General features: G+C 47.6%; 2 pseudogenes across 2 annotated transcripts in view; both read right to left on the reverse strand.

Annotated features, from left to right (window-relative positions):
- LOC311529434 (olfactory receptor 5V1-like) overlaps nt 1-26,374 on the reverse strand; it is a 504,463-nt pseudogene that overhangs the window by 120,692 nt on the left and 357,397 nt on the right. The window lies entirely within an intron of this gene.
- LOC311529399 (olfactory receptor 10A7-like) overlaps nt 14,898-26,374 on the reverse strand; it is a 329,327-nt pseudogene continuing 317,850 nt past the window's right edge. The window contains exon 3 of the transcript in view: nt 14,898-15,746. The product of the transcript in view is annotated as an olfactory receptor 10A7-like (transcript). The remainder of the gene's footprint in view (nt 15,747-26,374) is intronic.

Raw genomic sequence — 26,374 nt, forward strand, 5'->3', positions numbered from 1 at the left:
CTAAACTGATGGAAAATCCCCTTCTGATGAAGAAAGCGTCTACATTATGGTGCTACAGCTATTCCATAGCTATGCTGGCCGAGCCCCCTCATCTAGACACCGCATACGCTGACAGAAAGAGTTTTTCTGCTGGTGTAGGAACAGCACCTCCCAAATGATGTTAGCTATGCAGAGAGTACCCTCTTCTGTCCACATAGCTGTGTCTAAACCAAAGGTTTTCTTGGCGTAGCAATATTGCTTGGGGTGTGGTTAAGGGTAGGTCATGGCTTTGATCACATGCTCAGTCTGACTTGGGAAGTGGTCACTTGACAAAGGGGATGGGAGGTTAGAGAGTCTCTCACCAGTTAGTTGAAAGAGAGAGTAGAAGGACACTGACTGCAGGGGTCAGAGATAGAGATTCAATTCAATTCAGAGAAGGAGGCATGAGCTACAGGAATGGGAATCCTAGGTACCATAAAGGACTCTGGCTCAAGTCCTAAGAATGCCCCAGATGGGTGAGGAAACTGAGGCAGGGAAATATGCGTAAGTTTTCTACTATTTTGTTCAACACAGTGTATTTCTCATTCAATCTAGGTAAAGAGTAATTGTGTTTAGAGGCCTTCGCAAAGCCTGTGCATCTGTTTGCTTTATCTTTCATCTGCCCCTGGAGCAGTGAACTGTAAACTGAGAGCACCTACGTGGGTGGATCTTTGGGATGGGGGGTCCTTGACCTACTAGGGCATCTGGGGCAGCAGCACTGGTCCTCGGGGACTAAGGTAACTGGGTCATGTCGTTTCATTTCCATGACGGGTTAGAAAGCAGAAACCATGCTGCAGCCTGCTGAGATCCGGGAAAGCTTAATGCACACATGGCTACAGTACTGGGACCCAACCCAGCTGCCTGGCAAATATCCAATTTTGGTTCCAAACAAACCAATTTTTTCCTCTTTTTTTGAGTCAGCCACTGAACCAAAATCAATTTTTCGCTCAGTTCTAATCTTCAGGCACCTTATTATCTGTAAGGCCTGGCCCTAAGTGACTTATAAATACAAGTCCAACTGGCAGGTAGATGATTTAGGTAATAATATGTATTATCCACACCATATATACGTTAGTGTGCATTAAGCACAAATAATATTAAGCACAAATAAGACAGCATAGCCTAAATTGGCCTACGCCTTAGCCTAAATTGGCCTACGCCTTAACTATACCCAATTCTCTTATTCTAAGTATCCCATAACAGCCTGCATTATCAAAAGTCAGCTTTGGCTGAAGTATATTGTATAGTTGCCCAGATCAGGATAGATGATAATTTTAGCATAGTGACAGCTAGGGAGTTATTTTCACAGGTGTGTACTGGAATGACCCAGACAGGACAAGACATATGTCTGTTCTGCCCTAGTACAGGCCTAGCAGATGCTTTCATGCCCTTTGGTGCTTGAAATGCATCTCTTCAGACCAAGGAGATAATGGGTACACCATAGAAAGCTGAGACTGAAGCAGCTACCAGAAGCTCTCCGCTACCAGAAGCTCTCCTGTCCCACCGCTCCCGCTCTGCGGAGGTGGGTTACATGGGCAGGGGGGAGTGAGGGAGGGGGACACCCTGACATCAGCACTCCCCTTGCCCCCACTGCTCTGCACAGCAAACAGCAGAGTGCCAGGAGCCGCTTGCAAGGGGCTACTCTGAAACCTGTCATTATGCAAGGCACTATATAGTCATGTGTCCCAGTTCCCTCAGCCTCTCCCATCCTTATTCAAAATGTGGGCATACCCTGCATTTATATAGATGCTGTATGATATTTTCTGTCTTATTATCTATTCCTTTCTTAATGATTCCCAACTTTCTGTTACCTTTTTTGACTGCCACTGCACATTGAGTGGATGTTTTCAGAGAACTATCCACAGTGACTCCAAGATGTCTTTCTTGAGTGGAAACTGCTAATTTAGACCCCGTCATTTAGTATGTATAGTTGGGATTATGTTTCCCAATGTGCATTACTTTGCACTTATCAACATTGAATTTCATCCACCATTTTGTTTCCCAGTCACCCAGTTCTGAGAGAGCCTTTTGTAACTCTTCGCCGTCCGCCTTTCACTTAACTATTTTGAGTAGTTTCGTATCAACTGCAAATTTTGCCACCTCACTGTTTACCTCTTTTTCCAGATCATTTATGAATATGTTGAATAGGACTGGTTACAGTACAGAACCCTGGGGGACACCACTATTTACCTCTCTCTATTCTTAAAACTTACCATATATTCCTACCGTTTGTTTCCTATCTTTTAACCCATTACTAATCCATGAGAGGACCTTCCCTATTATCCCATGACAGCTTACTTTGCTTAAGAGCCTTCAGTCAGGGACCTTATCAAAGGCTTTCTGAAAATTTAAGTACACTATATCCACTGTCCTCACAGTTGTTGACCCCCTGAAAGAATTCTAGTAGATTAGTGAGGCATGATTTCCCTTTACAAAAACGGTGTTGACCCTTTCTCAGAAAATTACGTTAATCTATGTGTCTGACAATTTTGTTCTTTACAATAGCTTCAACTAGTTTTCCTGGTACTGAAGTCAGGCTTCTAATTGCCTGGATCACCTCTGGATCCCTTTTTAAGAATTGGTGTCAAACTAGCTATCCTCCAGTCATCTGGCACAGAGACTTATTTAAATGATAGGTTACAGACTACAGTTAGTAGTTCTGCAATTTCTCTTTAATTTATCAATTTGTTCCAAAACCTCCTCTAATGACACCTCAATCTGGAACAGTTCCTCAGATTTGTCGCCTAAAAGGAATGGTTTGGGAATCTCCCTCACATCCTCACCTGTGAGGACCAATTGAAAAAAATCATTTAGTTTCTCTGCAATGTCCTTCTCATCCTTGAGTGGTCCTTTAGTATCTCGATCATCCAGTGGCCCCACAGTTTGTTGAGCAGGTTTCCTGCTTCTGATGTATTTAAAACATATTTTTTCTATTACTTTTTGAGTCTTTGGCTAGCAGTTTTTCAAATTCTTTTTTTCCTTCCTAATTATATTTCTACACTTCATTTGCCAGAGTTTATGCGCCTTTCTCTTTTCTCTCTAGGATTTAGCTTCCACTTTTTAAAGGATGCTATTTTGCCTCTCACTGCTTCTTTTACTTTGTTGTTTAGCCACGGTGGCACCTTTTTCTTTCCCTTACTATATTTTTTAATTTGAGTCTACACCGCAATGAAACAGCTCCGCAGCCCAAGCCCCATGATCTTGAGTCAGCTGGCACGGGGCAGCTGTGAGTTTACTTTGCTGCATAGACATAGCCTTGGGCACTTTGGGGAATCCTCCCGAACATCTCTTGCTTTTCAACCCCAAGAGTAAAATCCCCCATTTTAGTGTAGGGTTTCAGAAGCACTCAGTGCAGACCTAACTCTGTGTCTTTGATAGTATTTAAGCACTTTTGCAAATCCCACATCTACCTACAAATGGAATTGTTATTATGTTTCTGTTAAGCAGTAACACAGAAAACTGAACAGGTCGGTGAACTACAAATAAAGAAACAGATTCAGAGTAAGTGCTTCCGACTCCTCAGGCAGTGCTATTCAGCCATATCACTATTACTATTATTCTTACTAGCCTAGTACCTTGGCACACCATTGTGCTAGGTGCTGTACAAACAGAGAACAAAAAGCCAGTCCCTGCTGCAAAGGGGGGACTGTACAATCTAAGTAATCCCAGTTTAATTGGACAGTTTGCTCTTGCTCCTTTTCATTTGGCAGGAGAAGCTGAAAGCTGCTAGAGATTACTAGGGAATCAGGCCTTAAAATTAAGATAAATGAAATGATATCTATGTATATGGAGGCCAGGGTTGCAGGCCCATCCATAAGGCTGATATCCATTTTGTATTTAAGACACAGATTTTGTCCTTGTTATCCCAGGACAAAATAACCTGTGCAGGAGAATTTTATCGTGGGTGTCAAATCACAGAAGAAATGGCTACTTTCACTGGGACCAGAAAAATGGAGGCACAAGATGATGATGAGGAGAATTATATACTAATCCTGGAGCTGCTAAGCCTGGAGCCAACTACTAAATGGGTACAGGCCTTGAAGTCTATGAGAGGTACACAGTGCAATGGGTTCCCTACAGGAAACGCTCTGTAGTTGCCAAGTACCCAAGGAAATATTATTCTGTGATATAGGCTCTGACAGAAAATATTATTATTCCCAGTTGGGCAATACATCAGCATCTGGGGTATGATGGAGGATGTTTAACAGGTCTCCAAGCAGAACAAATTTCCCAGGACCACAGGCGTGTGAAGGTGGTGATGAACGACAACTAAGGTGGAAAGGTAGATGATGAGAAACCCCAGGAAGAGTAGGATCTGCATCTCATAGGGGTTCTTAGGGTATGTCTACACTACGGAATAAGGTCGAATTTATAGAAGTTGGTTTTTTAGAAATCGGTTTTATATATTCGAGTGTGTGTGTCCCCACAGAGAATGCTCTAAGTGCATTAAGTGCATTAACTCGGCGGAGCGCTTCCACAGTACCGAGGCTAGAGTCGACTTCTGGAGCGTTGCACTGTGGGTAGCTATCCCGCAGTTCCCGCAGTCTCCGCTGCCCATTGGAATTCTGGGTTGAGATCCCAATGCCTGATGGGGCTAAAACATTGTCGCGGGTGGTTCTGGGTACATATCGTCAGGCCCCCGTTCCCTCCCTCCCTCCGTGAAAGCAAGGGCAGACAATCGTTTCGCGCCATTTTTCCTGAGTTACCTGTGCAGACGCCATACCACGGCAAGCAGGGAGCCCGCTCAGGTAACCGTCACCCTATGTCTCCTGGGTGCTGACACGGTACGGCATTGCTACACAGTTGCAGCAACCTATTGCCTTCTGGCAGCAGACGGTACAGTACGACTGGTAGCCGTCCTCGTCATGTCCGAGGTGCTCCTGGCCACGTTGGCTGGGAGCGCCTGGGCAGACATGGGCGCAGGGACTAAATTTGGAGTGACTTGACCAGGTCATTCTCTTTAGTCCTGCAGTCAGTCCTATTGAACTGTCTTATGGTGAGCAGGCAGGCAATACGGATTGCTAGCAGTCCTATTGCATCATCTTCTGCTGAGCAGCCATGAGATGTGGATGGCATGCAGTCCTTCTGCACCGTCTGCTGCTAGCCAAAGATGTAAAAGATAGATGGAGTGGATCAAAACAAGAAATAGACCAGATTTGTTTTGTACTCATTTGCCTTCTCCCCTGTCTAGGGGACTCATTCCTCTAGGTCACACTGCAGTCACTCACAGAGAAGGTGCAGCGAGGTAAATCTAGCCATGTATCAATCAGAGGCCAGGCTAACCTCCTTGTTCCAATAAGAACAATAACTTAGGTGCACCATTTCTTATTGGAACCCTCCGTGAAGTCCTGCCTGAAATACTCCTTGATGTAAAGACACCCCCTTTGTTGATTTTAGCTCCCTGAAGCCAACCCTGTAAGCCGTGTCGTCAGTTGCCCCTCCCTTCATCAGAGCAACGGCAGACAATCGTTCCGCGCCTTTTTTCTGTGCGGACGCCATACCAAGGCAAGCATGGAGGCCGCTCAGCTCACTTTGGCAATTAGGAGCACATTAAACACTACACGCATTATCCAGCAGTATATGCAGCACCAGAACCTGGCAAAGCGATACCGGGTGAGGAGGCAACGTCAGCGCGGTCCCGTGAGTGATCAGGACATGGACACAGATTTCTCTGAAAGCATGGGCCCTGCCAATGCATGCATCATGGTACTAATGGGGCGGGTTCATGCTGTGGAACACCGATTCTGGGCTCGGGAAACAAGCACAGACTGGTGGGACCGCATAGTGTTGCAGGTCTGGGACGATTCCCAGTGGCTGAGAAACTTTCGCATGAGTAAGGACACTTTCATGGAACTTTGTGACTTGCTTTGCCCTGCCCTGAGGCGCATAAATACCAAGATGAGAGCAGCCCTCACAGTTGAGAAGCGAGTGGCGATAGCCCTGTGGAAGCTTGCAATGCCAGACAGCTACCGGTCAGTTGGGAATCAATTTGGAGTGGGCAAATCTACTGTTGGGGCTACTGTGATGCAAGTAGCCCACGCAATCAAAGATCTGCTGATATCAAGGGTAGTGACCCTGGGAAATGTGCAGGTCATAGTGGATGGCTTTGCTGCAATGGGATTTGCGCAACGGAACCCATATCCCTATCTTGACACCGGAGCACCAAGCCACCGAGTACATAAACCGCAAGGGGTACTTTTCAATAGTGCTGCAAGCTCTGGTGGATCACAAGGGACGTTTCAGCAACATCAACGTGGGATGTCCGGGAAAGGTACATGACGCTCGCATCTTCAGGAACTCTGGTCTGTTTCAAAAGCTGCAGGAAGGGACTTTATTCCCAGATCAGAAAATAACTGTTGGGGATGTTGAAATGCCTATATGTATCCTTGGGGACCCAGTCTACCCCTTAATGCCATGGCTCATGAAGCCGTACACAGGCAGCCTGGACAGTAGTCAGGAGCTGTTCAACTACAGGCTGAGCAAGTGCAGAATGGTGGTAGAATGTGCATTTGGATGTTTAAAGGTGCGCTGGCGCAGTTTACTGACTCGCTTAGACCTCAGCGAAACCAATATTCCCACTGTTATTACTGCTTGCTGTGCGCTCCACAATATCTGTGAGAGTAAGAGGGAGACGTTTATGGCGGGGTGGGAGGTTGAGGCAAATCGCCTGGCTGCTGGTTACGCGCAGCCAGACACCAGGGCGGTTAGAAGAGCACAGGAGGGCACGGTGTGCATCAGAGAAGCTTTGAAAACCTTTTTCATGACTGGCCATGCTACGGTGTGAAAGTTCTGTTTGTTTCTCCTTGATGAAACCCCCTGCCCCTTGGTTCACTCTACTTCCCTGTAAGCTAACCACCCTCCCCTCCTCCCTTCAATCACTGCTTGCAGAGGCAATAAAGTCATTGTTGCTTCACTTTCATGCATTCTTTATTCATTCATCACACAAATAGGGGGATGACTACCAAGGTAGCCCAGGAGGGGTGGTGGAGGAGGGAAGGAAAATGCCACACAGCACTTGAAGCACAGCACTTTAAAAGTTTACAACTTTAAAATTTATTGAATGCCAGCCTTCTTTTTTTGGGGCAATCCTCTGTGGCGGAGTGGCTGGTTGGCCAGTGGCCCCCCCACCGCGTTCTTGGGCGTCTGGGTGTGGAGGCTATGGAACTTGGGGAGGAGGGCGGTTGGTTACACAGGGGCTGTAGTGGCAGTCTGTGCTCCTGCTGCCTTTGCTGCAGCTCCACTGTACACTGGAGCATACTGGTTTGGTCCTCCAGCAGCCTCAGCATTCAATCCTGCCTCCTCCCATCATGCTGCCGCCACATTTGAGCTTCAGCCCTCTCTTCAGCCTGCCACTTACTCTCTTCAGCCCGCCACCTCTCCTCCCGGTCATTTTGTGCTTTTCTGCACTCTGACATTTGGCTCCACGCATTCGTCTGTGCTCTGTCAGTGTGGGAGGACAGCATGAGCTCGGAGAACATTTCATCACGAGTGCATTTTTCTTTCTTTCTAAGCTTCACTAGCCTCTAGGAAGGAGAAGATCCTGTGATCATTTAAACACATGCAGCTGGTGGAGAAAAAAAAAAAGGGACAGCGGCATTTAAAAAGACACATTTTATAAAACAGTGGCTACACTCTTTCAGGATAAACCTTGCTGTTAACATTACATACATAGCACATGTGCTTTCGTTACAAGGTCGCATTTTGCCTCCCTCCACCGCGTGGCTACCCCCTCAACCTTCCCCCCTCCCTGTGGCTAACAGCGGGGCACATTTCTGTTTAGCCACAGGCAAACAGCCCAGCAGGAACGGGCTCCTCTGAGTGTCCCCTGAAGAAAAGTACTCTATTTCAACCAGGTGACCATGAATTATATCTCACTCTCCTGAGGATAACGCAGAGAGATAAAGAACGGATGTTGTTTGAACGCCAGCAAACATACACTGCAATGCTTTGTTGTACAATGATTCCCGAGTACGTGTTACTGGCCTGGAGTGGTAAAGTGTCCTACCATGAAGGACGTAATAAGGCTGCCCTCCCCAGAAATCTTTTGCAAAGGCTTTGGGAGTACATTCAGAGAACCGCGAATGCCAGGGCAAAGTAATCCTTTCACATGCTTGCTTTTAAACCATGTATAGTATTTTAAAAGGTACACTCACCGGAGGTCCCTTCTCCGCCTGCTGGGTCCAGGAGGCAGCCTCGGGTGGGTTCGGGGGGTACTGGCTCCAGGTCCAGGGTGAGAAAGAGTTCCTGGCTGTCAGGAAAACCGGTTTCTCCGCTTGCTTGCTGTGAGCTATCTACAACCTCCTCCTCCTCATCTTCTTCGTCCCCAAAACCTGCTTCCGTATTGCCTCCATCTCCATTGAAGGAGTCAAACAACATGGCCGGGGTAGTGGTGGCTGAACCCCCTAAAATGGCATGCAGCTCATCATGGAAGCGGCATGTTTGGGGCTCTGACCCAGAGCGGCCGTTGGCCTCTCTGGTTTTCTGGTAGGCTTGCCTCAGTTCCTTCAGTTTCACGCGGCACTGCTTCGGGTCCCTGTTATGGCCTCTGTCCTTCATGCCCTGGGAGATTTTGACAAAGGTTTTGGCATTTCGAAAACTGGAACGGAGTTCTGATAGCACGGATTCCTCTCCCCATACAGCGATCAGATCCCGTACCTCCCGTTCAGTCCATGCTGGAGCTCTTTTGCGATTCTTGGACTCAATCATGGTCACCTCTGCTGATGAGCTCTGCATGGTCACCTGCAGCTTGCCATGCTGGCCAAACAGGAAATGAGATTCAAAAGTTCGCGGTTCTTTTCCTGTCTACCTGGCCAGTGCATCTGAGTTGAGAGTGCTGTCCAGAACCGTCACAATGGAGCACTCTGGGATAGCTCCCGGAGGCCAATACCGTCGAATTGTGTCCACAGTACCCCAAATTCGAGCCGGCAAGGCCGATTTAAGCGCTAATCCACTTGTCAGGGGTGGAGTAAGGAAATCGATTTTAAGAGCCCTTTAAGTCAAAATAAAGGGCTTCATCATGTGGACGGGTGCAGGTTTACATCGATTTAATGCTGCTAAATTCGACCTAAAGTCCTAGTGTAGACCAGGGCTTAGATCCTACCAGTGTGAAAGTGGTGATGGTCGTTTGGTTTCCTCTTCCTCTACTGAGCATCTAGCTAAATGAAATAAATGAGAATCAATTGGAGATTATAAAATAGAAGCAAAATGTAGTATCACCTGTATAATTTTAATGTGTTCACAAATATCTCACTGTTACATTATTCTTACCTTATATGTTTGCCATCTTCACATCACTTAGATTTTAGGGGCCAGAATTTTCACAGATACCATTGTCATCATATAGTCTGACCTCCAGCATAACACAGGACAGAAACATAGAATCATAGAATAACAGAGTTGGAAGGGACCTCTGGAGGCCATCTAGTCCAACCCCCTGCCCAGAGCAGGACCAATCCCAACTAAATCATCTCAGCCAGGGCTTTGTCAAGCCTGACCTTAAAAACCTCTAAAGAAAGGGATTCCACCACCTCCCTAGGTAACAAATTCCAGTGTTTTACCACCCTCGTAGTGAAAAAGTTTTTCCTAATATCCAACCTAAATCTCCCCCACTGCAACTTGAGACCATTACTCCTTGTCCTGTCATCTGCTATCACTGAGAATAGTCTAGATCCATCCTCTTTGGATCCACCTTTCAGGTAGTTAAAAGCAGCTATCAAACCCCCCCTCATTCTTCTCTTCCATAGACTAAACAATCCCAGTTCCCTCAGCCTCTCCTCTTAAGTCATGTGTTCCAGACCCCTAATAATTTTTGTTGCCCTTCGCTGGACTCTCTCCAATTTCTCCACATCCTTCTTGTAGTGTGGGGCCCAAAACTGGACACAGTACTCCAGATGAGGCCTCACCAGTGTTGAATAGAGGGGAACGATCACGTCCCTCGATCTGCTGGCAATGCCCCTTCTTATACACCCCAAAATGCCCTTGGCCTTCTTGGCAACAAGGGCACACTGTTGACTCATATCCAGCTTCTTGTCCACTGTAACCCCTAGGTCCTTTTCTGCAGAACTGCTGCCTAGCCATTCGGTCCATAGTCTGTAGCGGTGCCTTGGATTCTTCCATCCTAAGTGCAGGACTCTGCACTTGTCCTTGTTGAACCTCATCAGATTTCTTTTGGCCCAATCCTCCAATTTGTCTAGGTCCCTCTGTATTCTATCCTTACCCTCCAGCGTATCTACCACTCCTCCCAATTTAGTGTCATCCGCAAACTTGCTGAGGGTGCAATCCACACCATCCTCCAGATCATTTATGAAGATATTGAACAAAACCGGCCCCAGAACCGACCCTTGGGGCACTCCGCTAGATACCGGCTGCCAACTAGACATGGAGCCATTGATCACTACCCGTTGAGCCCGACACAGAACTGCCCCAAAATAATTCCTTTTGGAACTTTTAAAGGTATTTAGGCACCTAGTAGGATTTTCAAAATCATCTAGGGACACCTAAATTTTAATAGGTGTTAAGCACCTGGACGCTTTTGCAAAGGCAGCAAGTCCCCTAAATACATCCTGATGATGATGATGATGATGATGATTTAGGGTAAAATTCACAGGGCCAGCAAAAGGTCTTTGTAACCCAATGGTCAGTGTGTGTACCTGATCTTCAGAGGATATGAGTTGGTTACTGTCATAGCTAAGCAGACTTGGCACTTTAGAGCAACTTGTAATAGTTTAAACTTTTTAGCTCTGTGGGTCTCGGTTTCAAACCTCAGTGGGTTGGCTAAGATGATGGCCATTTCACATGCATCACATAAGTCCAACCTAATTGGTAAGGACTGGAGAACATAAAAGAGAAATCAGAAATTTTGAAAGCTGCCTAATGGAATTGGGTGTCCAAATCCCCTACGCATCTTTGTACATTGCAGCCTCAGGGTGAAATTAACTGAAAATCACTTCAGTCCCACCCAACCTCTAATTTGAGGATTTAAGGGAGATTTAAGTATAACAAAGGCCTTGTGCTGGTCCTGTGCACAGCAGTGAATTTCTCTCTTGTCTATTTAGTCTGGATTTTAATAGAGCCTAAGGGAGTTGGGCACTCAATGCCAGTGAACACTTTTAGTCTCCTTTGACAATCAGAGCCGGAGACTACAAAGTCTTTGGAGGCTGGGATTGTCTCACTATGTGTTTTTTCTAGAGCCTAACACAAGCGGTCCTTCATCCCTGCTGGAGCTTCTAGACACTAAAATCATCATCATCAATCATCATCTCAAAGGAGAACACAAGGGAAAGATTTGACATCTTTCCTAGGCCAGATGAATGGAAACTCTGTAATTTGGGGTATGGAAAGCAATGCACATTCCTTGGTCAAAGTCACTCTCCAGATTTCTTTTACAGCAAAAATAAGAGAAAATCAGCACATTTTCTCTGCCCCTTCCTGCCAGAAATGCTGATGCAGGCTGTGTCTAAACCATATCTGGTTTAGGTATGTCTTTACAGATCATTGTTGTCCAGTTTCCTCCAGACGCTCATGGCATATCCACAGAGATGTGGGTATGGCACTACATACACGCTTCTCTCCTTCTCTTTAACTGGGGTTCCTTATTCCACAGTAGGGCTCACTAGATACAAAGACCCAGCCAGGAGAGCATCTTACACCAAAAGGAACAAAGTTTGAAAATCCCTGTGTTTAGCTCCCAGGAGTAGAAACAGTATTTCTGGTCACAAACACAAACCAAAAAGCTGCAAATTATGCTTTGGCTGGAAATTTACCCTCTTAGGGACGAATAAATTCTGTATGAAATTTGTAAGAAATGTGGGGGTGATCTTTCCATTATTAGAGCTATTTAGGACCAGAATTTTCATTTCATGGGAAATGCCATGAGTTCAAATTTTTGTTTTCATTCCAATTCTGACTTCTTATTTTAAATTTTATTTTGAGATTTTATTCATTTTATGTCATTTATTTTATTTTCAATTCTATTCTACTGTTTCCTTTTTATATTATATTTCATTTTGAATTATTTTATAAAATTATTTATTCTCCCTACACAAAATTTTGTAGAAATATCCCATGGAACATTTTGATCTTGACAATTTGGCATTTTCTGATGTTAAAACCATTCCATCAGAAAATTATTCTTCTTCATTAGAACTTATTAGAGAATCTTGTGCCAGAACTATAGGCCCCTTGTTGGTTTATTGGAGAGAACGATAACCATCAGAACGTGTGTTCCAGCATTTACAGAAGAACACAGATATCCAATTATTACTCAATGTAAGGTAAACTAGACGATTGATATTCCTAGTCCTCTCTTAGCATGATTTCCTCCCTAATCATGCAGTAAGGTCTCATCCAATTTATCACCAGTTTGAATAATTTTGTGTCACCAAAGCATTGAGGCTCATAATGCCCACATGTTCGTGGCTCACACAACTGTTTGGAAAAAGAGGTTTTTTAAAAATTAATCTCTACAAAAAATATTGCAGACAGGGATGAAATCCCATTGCTTAACTCTTCGAAGGATGCGCGTCTAATCTGAAACTGGTTAGGATACAGAGACAGACCAGAATCTTCTCAGACCCTGGCTTAAATTTTTAATTCCAAGTTGATTGACTCCATAATTTAAGGAATATTTTTTAACTGAAATCAGGGGTTGAATCATTATTACCTGGCTATTTACCATTCACTGTGATCAGCTGCCATGTAGACATCAATAGGAAGCATACGGAAAACATTGTCCTTATTACCCTTGGCTTCCTCCTAATTTTATTTTCAATGCCCATTGTACACCATGGCCATGCCCTTACCAAACGTCACCCTCTGCTCTCCCTAGTCTCCATGATACAGTACGACTGCCCCATCCCATCTCTGCAGCCCCCAATGCCCCTTGGCCCTGGGTACATTCTTGCTTGTGCAGCCGGCCCTGCAGCTGGTACCGCGGTTTCTGTTTTTCGTGAGCGAGCTAGAGCACAGCTAGAGCGGCTACAGGAGATGCCATTCACACCCCTGGCTGCAGTGTAGACGCACCCCACCTATGTAAACTGAATTATTCAGTCAGGCCTCTTCCCATCAGCCAGCTGTTTTTGACCTGGCAAATCAGCGTCACTTCTCTGCACGCCATTTTAGTGTGGAAGACAGACAGGTTCCTTGGGTTCCCGCAGATATTTTCGAAGCCACGAACGTGCTGACGTAGACTCACAGAGACTCACTTACGCGAGGTCTCCACACAGATTTTGCACCAGGATCACTGTTCGGGTTAGTGGTGTGACTTCTGTTTTGGAAATCGTTCTACCAGTACAACCTCTAGTGCGGACACAGCGACCCAATATCGAGGTCCCTTGGACTGGTATAGCTTATTCCCCTTCGGAATGAACTATCCTGATACAAGCAGTTTTACCTCAGTGTAGTTGCATCCAGTCAGATTAGATGAGTGGCCCCCTCACGGCGACTACCGGAGGCCTCAGGGAAGGCCAGAACGCAGCCACTCACCTCATTTTCCCTTCTTTGTTCCGCAAATAAACTCCACACGGGATTTTTCCAGTCCAATCACAACAGCCCCCATTAAGGTTTCATTTATTAACTTAACATTCAAAACTAAAATGCAGATGACACCTTCCCTCCAGTTGCCTACACCCCAAACTCCCCCCGTTCAGTCTGAGTCCTGTCTGCCTTAGCAGGCCACTCCCAGCTCTTCCTAGCTGGAGCAATTCCCCCGGTTGAAGGGTTTTCCCTCATTCACTCTCTGAAGTTTCACTTCAGTGTCCTGAGTTTCTCTCTTCCCCCATCCCCTTTTATTGGAAATGGCCTACTTCCCCTCATGTGGGGACCCTTCTATAACCAGTGCAGGGATAGGCCAATGTAGTTTAAGTGGTGCAATTTCTATGTGTAGACAAGCCTTGTTGCATTTATTCCTCACACCAGCCACAAAGGGGACAGATAAGGGGAGGTCTGACAAGAAAGGCAGCAGAAAGAGAAGATTCAGTTTAGTTCTTTTATTGCACGATGCTTTTGGTGACAGACACACAGATATTAGAGTCACTGAGAAAATGGAGAAACATGAGAAGGAACTGGTGGAAAACATCCCCTGGTAAGTATCAGAGGGGTAGCCGTGTTAGTCTGGATCTGTAAAAGGGGCAAAGAGTCCTGTGGCACCTTATAGCCTAATAGACGTATTGGAGCATAAGCTTTTGTGGGTGAATTCCCACTTTGTCAGATGAATCCCCTGGTAAAGTTCTCAGGATAGTGGTTTGGCTGTAAATGTACAGGCTGGATTTTCCCATAAAAGCTGATGTTAGGCACCAAAATTGTATGGACAGTGAATGGGAGTTGGGCACCTTGCACCCTTTGGTCCCATTGTCAAATACAATTGGACATGGTGGAGCAAATCGGGCACTGGACTGGGACTCTGGATAGTTGGTTTCCTGCCACGAACACACTGAGTGATTCTGGCCCTCTAGGATTCACAAACCCAGCTTGGCTGATGGCAAACCCTGCAGGCACCCAAGTGTTTCCAGTAAATGGGCCGCAGGTGCCCCTGGCCGTGACCTCTGGAGCCCCACACCAGGCATCCAGATGCCGAGGCCACAGAGTGACGCTCAAACCTGGGGAAGGTGCATGTTCCCCTGCCTGACTCTCCTCCAGGGCCCCATCTGGCCAGTCAGGTGCCCAGAGGCTTTGAAAAATCCCACTCGGACCCTAAGTATCTGGAAACAACTGGCCCTGAATTATTGCTGAAAATGGGCAAATACAAGGCCTGTGCTGGTGTCCTGTGTTCTGGGGCACAGGTCAGAGGGTTTCCTTTGGCTTTTCTCTTCCTTTGAATGAAGCCTGGGGATGAAATACACTCTATGAAAAGAACGTTAATTGACGGAAAGGAAATTGGCTGGTTAGCATGGTCCAAACATGAATTTCCTGCAGGCTTTCCTCAAGGCTTCCTGGAACTCTTTGTTTCTCAGGCTGTAGATGAGAGGATTGACCAGGGGAGTCAGGACGGTGTAGATGACACAGAGAACTTTCTTGAAGTCACTCAGGATGTCGGTGGTTGGGAACATATAGACAATCAGCAGAGTTCCATAAAAAATGCTCATCACGATGAGGTGGGAAGAGCAGGTGGAAAAGGCCTTTTGCCTGCTGGTGCTGGACAGGATTCTCAGGATGGTGGTGAATATGCAGGAATGGGACCAGTGAGAAAATCAAGCTGAGTGCAACAGCCACCATTTCCATCTGCTGAGGGTCATTGCAGGAGAGTTTTACAAATGTGATGAGATAACAAAAAAAAAATGGTCAGTACCATTGGGGCCACAGAACGTTAACTGAGATATGGAAAATGTTGTTATGCTACCACCTAGGAATCCACCAATCCAGGAGCCACCTGCAAGCTGCAGGCAAGACCTGTCACTCATACAGACAGCATAGTGCATTGGATTGCATTTTGCTCAATATCTGTCATAAGACATCACCGACAGGAGAAGGCATTCTGTAGCAGCCAAAGAACAAAAGAAATATAATTGTGTGAGACACCCATTGAATAAACTAGTCTTGTCCCCAGTCAGGAGACTGGCCAGCATCTTGGGCAGGATGGTGGATGTGTAGCAGGTCTCCAAGCAGGACAAGACAAGCAGGAAGAAGTACATGGGGGTGTGAAGGTGCTGATCAGCCACAACGAGCACAGTGATGAGGATGTTCCCAGCCATGGTTGCAATGTAGATCACTAGGAACAGCAGGAAGAGAAGGAGCTGACCTTTCTCCTTTCTTTTGTTTCTGGCAGCCAGCCAACCAAAACACCCCACTGAGTTTTAGGAAGGGGACAACAGTCCCCTTACACAAAGTTCCATCTAGCCCAGTATCCTGTCTTCCAACAGTGGCCAATGCCAGGTTGAATAAGGAGGTGGCCACTCCCGTGGCCCAGTGGTCGCTGCCATCCTTCTCTTCCTCCCAGTCCTGGCCATGGATGTCCACTGGGTCAGAGCAGCCACCTTCCCTGTCCCTTGTGCCCTGGGGTCTTGGATCCCTCAGCTGGTCGGGAGCCCCCCGTAACCCCGCTGGCAGCACTGTCCTCGCCATGACCTGCACCTTAACCCCCATTGAGCTTCCTGCAACTGTAAAAATTAATAGTTAAAAATTGGAGGGAAAAAGCTTAGAGATAAAATAATCCCAATAATAACCTCCTAAGGGGAGAAATAAAACCGATTTGTGCCAAGTCCACTTATAGCCAGTGTCCTCCCCCAGAGCACCGAACGCAGCAGCCAACAGCAGCTCAGCTTGCCCCACGGCAATTCACTCAACACACTGTGAGGGGGGAGCTGCCATGGAAGGCACAATCCTGTAGGGGATCAGGAGGGGAGGTTAGAGAGGAACGAAGGCTGCTGCCGTGTTTGAAGCGCTGGTCTTGGACTTGTGAAATGTTGTTTCAGTTCTCTGCTTCTTCACAAGCTTCTTGTGTAACTTTCAAACCAGATTTCCAAAGGCTGGTAGATACCTAACTATGCACCCGGGTGCCTGAGTAGGCGCTGTACCTAACTCCCATCAATTTCCAATCCCACTGGGGGATCTGTGTCTTGAGGTACCAAAAGACCTCCAGAAATCTGCTGCTCCGTGCACCAGGTCCCTTCTGTAAAGCAGGGGTAATAGCACAGCATAGGGGTGCTGAGAGGATAGATACAATTAAGGCAGTGGAGTGCCTAGATACCAGGGTGATGGAGGCCAGGTAGGGGCCTAGGATAGATATGACCTGATAGGTCTTTACTTTTTCCAAATTCCATAATTTTGCTTTGGGCAAATATTTGTGGCTCCCATAATTGTATTTTTAATAAGTGTCTTTGTTTTTAAATTGATCTGGCAAAAACATTGCTGACAGGCCTGGGTGTCGCGTATTGTAGGTGGGGGGAGGCTAAGCCTGCCCAAGCAGCCCAGAATGGCCCTGCCCACGCTCCATCCCAAGGCCCCCTCCTGCTTTCCGCTTTCCCCTTGGCCCCCCCGAAGAAGAGCAGACTGCTCTTCTTCTGGGAAGTGTGCCGGGGTTGGGCTACATTTAGAGCCTGGGGCTGGGATTTGAGGGAGCTGGGGCTGCCTAGTGCTGGGGGCCCCCGGGTGGTGGGGCCATGCTGTCCAGTCAGGGCTGGCCTTACCATGAGGTGAACTGAGGCAGCTGCCTCAGGTGCCAGACTGGGGGTAGGGGGTTGGGGCGCACCACTGGGACCCAGAGTGTAGAAAATTGTGTCTGCTGCTGGTGCGTATGTATTCTCTCTGCTCTAGATGCAGAGAGATGGTGGAGAGCTGTGCTGGAGGAAGGAGGGCACAAGAGACATAACAGGCAGGCAGGAGAAAAGGTGAGAGGGAATCACAGAAAGCAGCAGGAGCTGCAGGGAGAGAGAGGAGTAGGAGCCTCTTATGTACCTCTCTAGCCCCCCCAGGAGCCGGGACTGATTAACACCAGCTTCGCAGGGAGCTGCCTGTTTCCTGCTGCTTCCCTGAACCCACTTGAGGAGAACAGGCCGTCAACTGAAGAAGTAGGAGCCAGTTAGGCCCTTAAGATGCTGATATCTTCCCTCCCTCAGGCCCTGCTACCAGCCTGCTTATTTGTCCCCTTCAACTGAGTGTTGAGAGCCACTATAGCTGGCACAGAACAGCAGTCATGAGTGAAAGAAGAAACCGCCCCTCTGGGGCAGCATTCAGAAAAAGGAAGCAAGCAAAGGAAGCTTTTCTATCTAAGCAGGAAGGAGCTCTCCTGAGATACACAGACACAAATGTTCGCAGTGAGTCTTCCGGCCCCAGTGAGGATATGAGTGGTGAGGAGATGCCTGATCTTCCAGTTAGTCAGAGTGCAGGTGACCTGGCAGCTTCTGCGGCATCCATATCTCCATCTCAAATGGATGTAACCATGCACATTCCTGAAGAAAAGTGTAGATCAGAGAAGAGTGTGGTGGAGGCCCAAGAAACAGCTGCTGCTGAGTTTAGTTCCTTAAGTCTAGATGATCCAGGACTGTGGACCCACTTGAGCAGTAGCCTGAGGGACTTCCGTGTACTGCATGGGCCACAGTAAGTAAAAAACTTCATGTTCCCCAAAGACAATGAAAATAGAAGTGTCCATCCAACACATTACTGGCGTGACATCCCCAATGGTGGCAAAGTGGAGAGGCCATGGCTTATGTACTCAGAAACCCAGAATGCTGCATACTGTTTTTGTTGCAAATTCTTCCAGTCTAATGCTCCAGCCACATTGGGTTCTACAGGAACAAAGGACTGGAAAAATCTGGCTAGAAATCTGGCATGCCATGAGAAGGCAGCAAATCACCAGAGAGCATTCCATAGGTGGAAAGAGCTTGGGATCAGATGAAGGTTAAAGGCCACTGTGGCGGTTCAATGATGAGACAGAACACAGCTTTATGCAAGCAAGCAGGCTGGTCAGCTGAGACGGGCTGTTCTGCCCCCCCGCCTTCCACCTTCTCCTTTTATTATATTTCTCCCCCCTAAGCATTACACACTGCTACCGCAAAAAGATACACAAAGGAATGTATGACGTTGATTAATGTACTTATTTGCCATGCTTTATCTACTACAATCCTGGTTCTCAGGCCTTGAGCCCAGGCTAAGAAAGCCTCCCACAGTTGCTGTCCCAACAATCAAGTTCTCATGGTTCATATCTAGCCCTTGTCCTTGGATAGAGCAATGTGTGCATTGCTTCTACAGAACAGTCAGGGTGTGCCCCGCCTGCTTCCAGGTGGAATAGCTAAACATGAACCCTTCATCCCCCCGTTTTTTATTTAATGATATTTGGCCATCTCATGGTAGCCGTCAATTTGTTTTGTCATGCTATTTAACTCCCAGACAGACAAGGACATAACCTGGGGAGCTTTCCAGGGCAAAATTTTACAAAGTCTTAACAAGGAAGGAATACATTGTACACAGCAGCAGCAAAAAATAAGCCCAATGATTACAAACACAGAATAACCAAAAAGCTGTCGCAGCCATTTTAGAGAGGGCAGCCAACCTGTAAGCCAATTCCAAAAACCCTCAAACCCCAGATCTTGGCGTATGTGTGTTGTAAGACTGGCCAATTCAGCCAGTCTAGTTTCTATGGAGCGACTATTATCAGTTAAATTAAAGCAACACATGTGCTGAAATGTGGAGCAGCCTAGATGGTGTTTCAGGAGCAGAAAATCAATGGCTGCTCTGTTATCCAAAATTGCGTCCCTTAATTCGTGTTGTTCTGTGTTAAGTAAGGCAATAGCCTGGGATGTTGTATTAATTGCCTTTGCTGCAAAGCATGCCAGGTTATTTAAAGTTCTGGCTGAATACATGGCAAGCGCGGGGACCCCAACAATAGAGGCCGCTAAGGCAATATACTCAGCACGACTAAAAAGCTCAACATCTGCAATACAATCATCTAAAAGGGGTACACTTCTTTTACTACGGTTTTGACAAGCAAAAGGCAATATAAGTGTCATTCTACTAAGACAGCAAAGGGTGCCATCACTTAAATTTGCAGGAATATAATTAAAGGTGCGTGAACCGCAAGTAAAAAACCATCCTGATGGTAGGATGATATGGCCATAATTATATGAAACATTAACAGCATGGGAACAATTTAAAAGGGGTTGAGAAATTTTTCGACAGCCCAAGGGCACCTTTGTACTAGTGCAGTTAACTACACGCGCACAGGTGACATTGTGAGCCCCGGCCGGGTACGGTGTGTGGAGGGATATAGCCGTGCAAGGCAGAGTATAGTTGGCCGGGCCCCAATTAGCCATGCTAGAGTACTGGGAGGAAAGATTCGCATAAGCAGAGAACAGTGTCTTATTCTCCATCTCCTCAGGGTGATGACATGACATATTGGAATAAGGCATGTACCTAACAAATCTCCGGCTGCTACAGAATTAGATAGACAAAAGTGGGTAACATTTGCTATTGAAGCCAATCTTTCCCATATGTTATATGTCATTCGGGCTCGTAACGGGGGAAGCGCTTCCGAGCCAACCCCTACAGGAAATAGCAGGCACAAAAGGCACACAATCATCACAGAATTAGCAGTGATTTGGGCGAGAATCGCCACAAACAAAGTCTCAGGAGTCTCTGGCTGTTGATCTGCTGCCAGCCTTCGTTGGGCCACGGCGACCAATGCTTTTACTGCTCCCCATGTCACGGCCCGGTATCCACCAATGTGATATAGGCCATCATGTGCCAGCAATGCCCCTCTGCCATATACATTGGTCAAACTGGACAGTCTCTACGTAAAAGAATAAATGGACACAAATCAGATGTCAAGAATTATAACGTTCATAAACCAGTCGGAGAACACTTCAATCTCTCTGGTCACGCAATCACAGACATGAAGGTCGCTATCTTAAAACAAAAAAACTTCAAATCCAGACTCCAGCGAGAAACTGCTGAATTGGAATTCATTTGCAAATTGGATACTATTAATTTAGGCTTAAATAGAGACTGGGAGTGGCTAAGTCATTATGCAAGGTAGCCTGTTTCCTCTTGTTTTTTCCTACCCCCCCCCCCAGATGTTCTGGTTTAACTTGGATTTAAACTTGAAGAGTGGTCAGTTTGGATGAGCTATTACCAGCAGGAGAGTGAGTTTGTGTGTGTATGGGGGTGGGGGGGATGTGAGAAAACCTGGATTTGTGCAGGAAATAGCCCAACTTGATTGTCATGCACATTGTGTGGAGAGTTGTCACTTTGGATGGGCTATCACCAGCAGGAGAGTGAATTTGTGTGGGGGGGTGGAGGGTGAGAAAACCTGGATTTGTGCTGGAAATGGCCCACCTGATGATCACTTTAGACAAGCTATTACCAGCAGGACAGTGGGGTGGGAGTAGGTATTGTTTCATATTCTCTGTGTATATATAAAGCCTGCTGCAGTTTCCACGATATGCATCTGAGGAAGTGAGCTGTAGCTCACGAAAGCTTATGCTCTAATAAATTGGTTAGTCTCTAAGATGCCACAAGTACTCCTTTTCTTTTTACGCCTCCTCCGTTTCCGTCCCGTCATTGTCGACTCGGGGGGCAACGCGGTCTCCTCCAAAGTCAGCTGAAACTCTGGTATGGGATTCGACAGCCCCTGGTGCCATGCCATGTTGTTTAAGTACCGGTCGCACACACCGGGCCGGAACCCACAACGGTCCTGCAGGGAGAGACACAGCAGCATATCCCCGACCCCAAGTGATTAGAGGTACTGGGCCCAACCACTGTGGATCGGGCAGCTGACGGTAAAAGACACACGGTCTTTCCAGTACCTCAGATTTGTGAAAATGCCGATCCGCAGGGGTCTGTTGATCTGCATTCAGTGTTAAATTATTTAAAGTAAACAAGAGGATATGCATTTGTTGTTGAATGTCTCCTAAGGTTCGGAGACGCAGCTCCCCTTGTTTTAATTGTTTATCTAGCAAGGTTTTGAGTGTGCGATTGGCACGTTCAACAATGGCTTGGCCCGTGGAATTATAAGGGATTCCGTGTTTAAGACGGACGTCCCAGCGGGCACAAAAGGTGGAGAGGGCTGCAGAGCAGTAGGCTGGGGCATTATCTGTTTTAATTTGGCAGGGGCGACCCATAACAGAAAAGCAGGCCAGCAAATGGTGAATAACTTTGTTAGTGGCTTCCCCACTTTGTGGGGTTGCCCAAAGGAAGCCTGAATAAGTATCAACGGAAACATGTAAAAACGAATAGGGGCGAAATTGTGGCACATGAGTAACATCCATTTGCCACAGCTGATTTGCTGCGGTACCTCGGGGGTTAACGGCATAAGAAAAAGTAGGAGCAGCAGCAGCACAGTGGGGGCAGGAACGAACAATGGAACATGCATGATCAGCAGGAATGTGAAACTGCCGGGCCAAAACAGAGGCAGACTGATGAAAAAAGGCATGGCTTTCAATGGGGTCAGAAAAAAGGGAATTTACCTGACCACGCAACGCGCGATCGGCGCGGGCATTGCCCTCAGTGAGTGGCCCAGGCAGAGGGGTATGACTGCGAATATGAGCAACAAAGTAAGGGAAATGACGAGTGGCAAGAAGATGCTGCAAAGAGAAAAACAGGCGAAGGAGGTCTGCATCAACCTGAGGGGTAATGAGGGCAAGGGGTAAATGATCAATTACCTGATAAACATAATGGGTATCCACAATTAAATTAAAGGGACAATCAGCAAAAAGTTGAAAGGCCAAAATAACAGCAGCCAATTCTGAACGCTGTGCAGAACGCTGAGGCAGTGTAAAACGAGAATGCCAACGAGGGGGGTCACCCAACTGATAAGTGACTACACCTCGGTGGGGAGAGCCATCAGTAAAAAGAGTGACAGCGGAAACAATGGGTTGAGAGCGGCTAAGACGATGAACAACTAGGGGCACCTTTTGGGTAATGACCAACCGAGGATCTTTTGGAGGATTGTAAGAAATCTCTCCCACATAATCACAAAGAGCAACCTGCCAGGCCAAGGAGGTGTGGCACAAAGAGTCAAATTCAGTACGGGACAAGGGGAGCACAATGGCAACTAAATCAGTGCCAGTGAGTTGCACTGCACGGTGGCGGGCTTTACGAACAAGATCAGATAGGGCATCTAAATACGGATAAATATTTCGAGGAGGGGTGGATGAAAGGTACAGCCACTCTATAATAGAGACAGCTGTGTCTGTACGGGGTACAAACAGAGCCGCAGTTGGCGTATGAGGGGTGGCAAGAAGAACCAATCGTAAGGGACGGACCTCAGGGAGTCTGTCCACAAACTGCTGACTCAATGCTGCATTGATTTGTCGAATGCAGGCAGTATGCTTTTCAGTGATGGCAATAACTGCACCAGGTAAACGGGCTCCACACAGGAGCTCAAACAACGGCTGCAGCATTGAAGTGGGGAGACGAAAGTAGGGCCGAATCCAATTTAAATGGCCCAAAATCTGTTGTAATTTAACAAGGGTTAGGGGTTGAGGTAGAATTAATTCCGGACGAACCGGAGCAGCATAGGTTTGTAAAACCTTATATCCGAGGTAGTGGTAGGGATAAGAGCGTTGGATTTTTTCTGGTGCCACTAACAGGCCATTTTGGCCGAGAATCTGAGATAAAGATTCAAGCTGTTGTGCCGTGACCCGGGGACCACTTAGCAAAATGTCATCCATGTAATGGTAGACCTTTAGCGAAGGGTACCGGGCACGGAAAGGGGCAAGGGCCCGATCCACAAAAAGCTGACACAAGGTTGGACTATTTTGCATCCCCTGGGGCAAGACCTTCCACTGATACCTTTGAGAGGGTTGCTGATTATTATATTGTGGCACCGTAAATGCAAATTTTTCGCGATCTTGAGGGCAAAGGGGGATGGTGAAAAAACCATCTTTTAAATCTAACACACAAAGTTGATCGGTTTGAGGAATTAAATTTGGATTTGGTAAGCCAAATTGCAAGGGGCCCATAGGTTGGATGCGTTTATTTATTTCCCTTAAATCATGTAACAGCTGCCAAGCACCCGATTTTTTCTTAATAACGAACACCGGGGTGTTCCAGGGACTGGTGGAGCTCTCCAGTCGGTGTGCTTGCAAATGCTGCTGCACAAGCGAATGAAATGCTTTTAGCTTTTCTAGAGGGAGGGGCCACTGGTCAATCCATACGGGCTCTAAGGATTGCCATACCAAGGGTAATGCGGAGGGCACAGTGGGTGAGGGAGGGTTTTGGGCCATCAGATGTTAATATCGAGGGTGGTGTCTAACTTTGTAAGTAAATCACGGCCCCAAATATTGAGGTGGACAGGGAGTACAAAAGGGCGGATAGTAGCAAGGGTACGGCCTCCCGGTTTAGAGACTGTGACCCAAGACAAACTGTGGCGCCCGGGTTTACTACCCCCGATCCCCCACAATTCTTTAGAAGGAACCGTAGGCCAACTAACCGGCCACTCCGGATCACAAATCACCGTAACGTCAGCTCCAGTGTCCACCAGCCCTGTAAAAGGAACATCATTTAAGAGAAGTGTTAACTGAGGTTTCGAGGGGCGGACTGACATTGTCAGAGCAACAAGTGGAGAAGACGCGCTGTGAGACGGCGAGTGAGACAACGTCGATCCAAAGCCGCCTCCGCCCCGAGTTCGATCCTCGGCAGCTGGCACCTGATAGGGGACTAAAATCAATTGTGCAATTGACCGTCCACGCGGGAGCGACTGTGGAAGCTGAGTCCACACCTGAACCTTAATAATGCCAGTGTAATCACCATCAATGACCCCTGGAATGACAAAAAAGCCCTGTTTCCCAGCATGTGAGCGAGGGAGAACAAGACCTACAAAGCCAGCAGGGAGAGGTCCCGTCACCTGTGTAGGTATGGCACAGACCTCCCCTGGCAGCCGAAAGTCAGTGTCCTCCTGCATGATCAAATCAAGCCCTGCACTTCCAGCAGTCGCCGCCCTCATAGAGTCTACGGATTTTAAGGCAGAGGAGCGGTTGTCTGAGTGGGAAACACCCCCGTTTGGCCCTGGGTTCGGGGGGGACCTGTCGCGCGGTTTCCCGACCCGCTACGACACTGATTAGCCCAATGATAACCTTTCCCACACTTGGGGCACTTCTTTGAGGGTCGGGCTGGTGCCTTAGATGAGCGGCACTCCCGCTGAAAATGACCCTCCTTACCACAGCGGTAACAACGCTTCCCCTCCTTCCCAGTTTTTCTCAGGGCGGCAGCCAGAACTCCAGCCTTGTGGGCTTGTGTGCCAATGTTCTGGCACGCCCGCAGCATGTCTGAGAGCTCTAGAATTCCAGAGGCTTGTGCTGCCTGGAGAGCACGGCGGCAATCCTCGTTTGCATTTTCAACTGCCAATTTTAACAGGAGCTCGTGAGCTGCCTCAGTGTTATCCACCTGTCGGAGGATAGCCTCATGCAATCTGTTGGTAAAATCCAAAAAGGACCCTGAGGCACCCTGACGGATACTGACAAAGCTTTTGGTAGGCTTGCCTGAATCCGGGACCTTCTTGAAAGCATGCTGGGCACAGGTGGAAATAATGGGGAAGACGGCCTGAGGGAGATAGCTCAGTGGTTTGAGCATTGGCCTGCTAAACCCAGGGTTGTGAGTTCAATCCTTGAGGGGGCCATTTAGGGATCTGGGGCAAAAACTTGTGGATTGGTCCTGCTTTAAGCAGGGGGTTGGACTAGATGACCTCCTGAGGTCCCTTCCAACCCTGATATTCTATGATTCTATGAAGTTGAGACTGCATCTCAATAGTAGCAAATGGGCCCTCCCCTGCCAAATGCTCATAAATGATACCATGCTCTCTATGTACCTGAGCTTGGCGTTCTGCCATCTGCCGATACTCACTAAGCCAAATAACATACTGACCGGGTGATAACATCATGCACAGCAGCGTTTTCCAATCCTCAGGGATTAGGGAGTACCCAGTACCTATCCCTTCAACGAGACCACGCACAAAGGTGCTAGTCAGGCCAAACTCACGAATTGCTTTCTTTACCTCTCTAACCACCGAGTATGGCAAAGTGGTCCAGGTGCCCACGGGGTTGCCCTGGTCATCATTCTGCCAGGTCACCGGGCAAACTGAGACCAGATCAGCCAGCTCCTCTGCTGTAAGATCTGATCGAGCTTTCACTGCGTGAACCATTTGTTGCACCAGCGAAAGCTTCTGAGCAGATACAGATGACCCTCCGGGGGGTCCCAGAGCATGGGGCCCCACGGACGGAGGGTGATCACACACTGGCTCCGGTGGGGAAGGCAAGGGAGGCGGTGGTAATGAAGACACTGGGGGCAAAGCAGGGAGAGGGGGGGCTGTGGGTACAGGAGAGGGTCTTTCCGAAGCGACACGCTGGGTTGCATCAGTAGAAGGGGAGAGAGCTGCAACGGGGATGGCTACAGGAGCCGACGGGCGTGGCGAGATCACCAGCCTCGTGAAAGAGAGCCTATCCGAGGTGACACGCAGTATCGCGTCGCGACAGAGGTGCCAGGCATGTAAAGCCTGCATGGGCGCCCGAGGCTCTTCGTGCAATGTCTGGCCCAAACGCTCCCAGTCCGCTAGCTTAAGGCTTCCGGCTTCAGGATACCACGGGCACTGGGCACGCACCTCCTGTAGCAGGAGAGTAAGTGCTCGAGCCGGGCAGTCATGCTGAGCCTTATGCAGCAAATACTGCAGTTCATTGCGGTGTTGCACTTGCAAAGCAGAGAGGGAGCTTCCCATACTTACCACAATGAAAAATACTCACCGGGATCCACAAAGCGGATGAGTGACGCGTCTGAAACCCTTGCCGGGCGAGGTGAGTGCTGAGGGCCCCACGTTTGGGCGCCAGTTGTGGCGATTCAATGATGAGACAGAACACAGCTTTATGCAAGCAAGCAGGCTGGTCAGCGGAGACGGGCTGTTCTGCCCCCCCGCCTTCCACCTTCTCCTTTTATTATA

The sequence above is a fragment of the Lepidochelys olivacea genome, assembly GCF_965140295.1.
Source record: "Lepidochelys olivacea isolate rLepOli2 genome assembly, chromosome: 13".
NCBI classification, from domain to species: domain Eukaryota; kingdom Metazoa; phylum Chordata; order Testudines; family Cheloniidae; genus Lepidochelys; species Lepidochelys olivacea.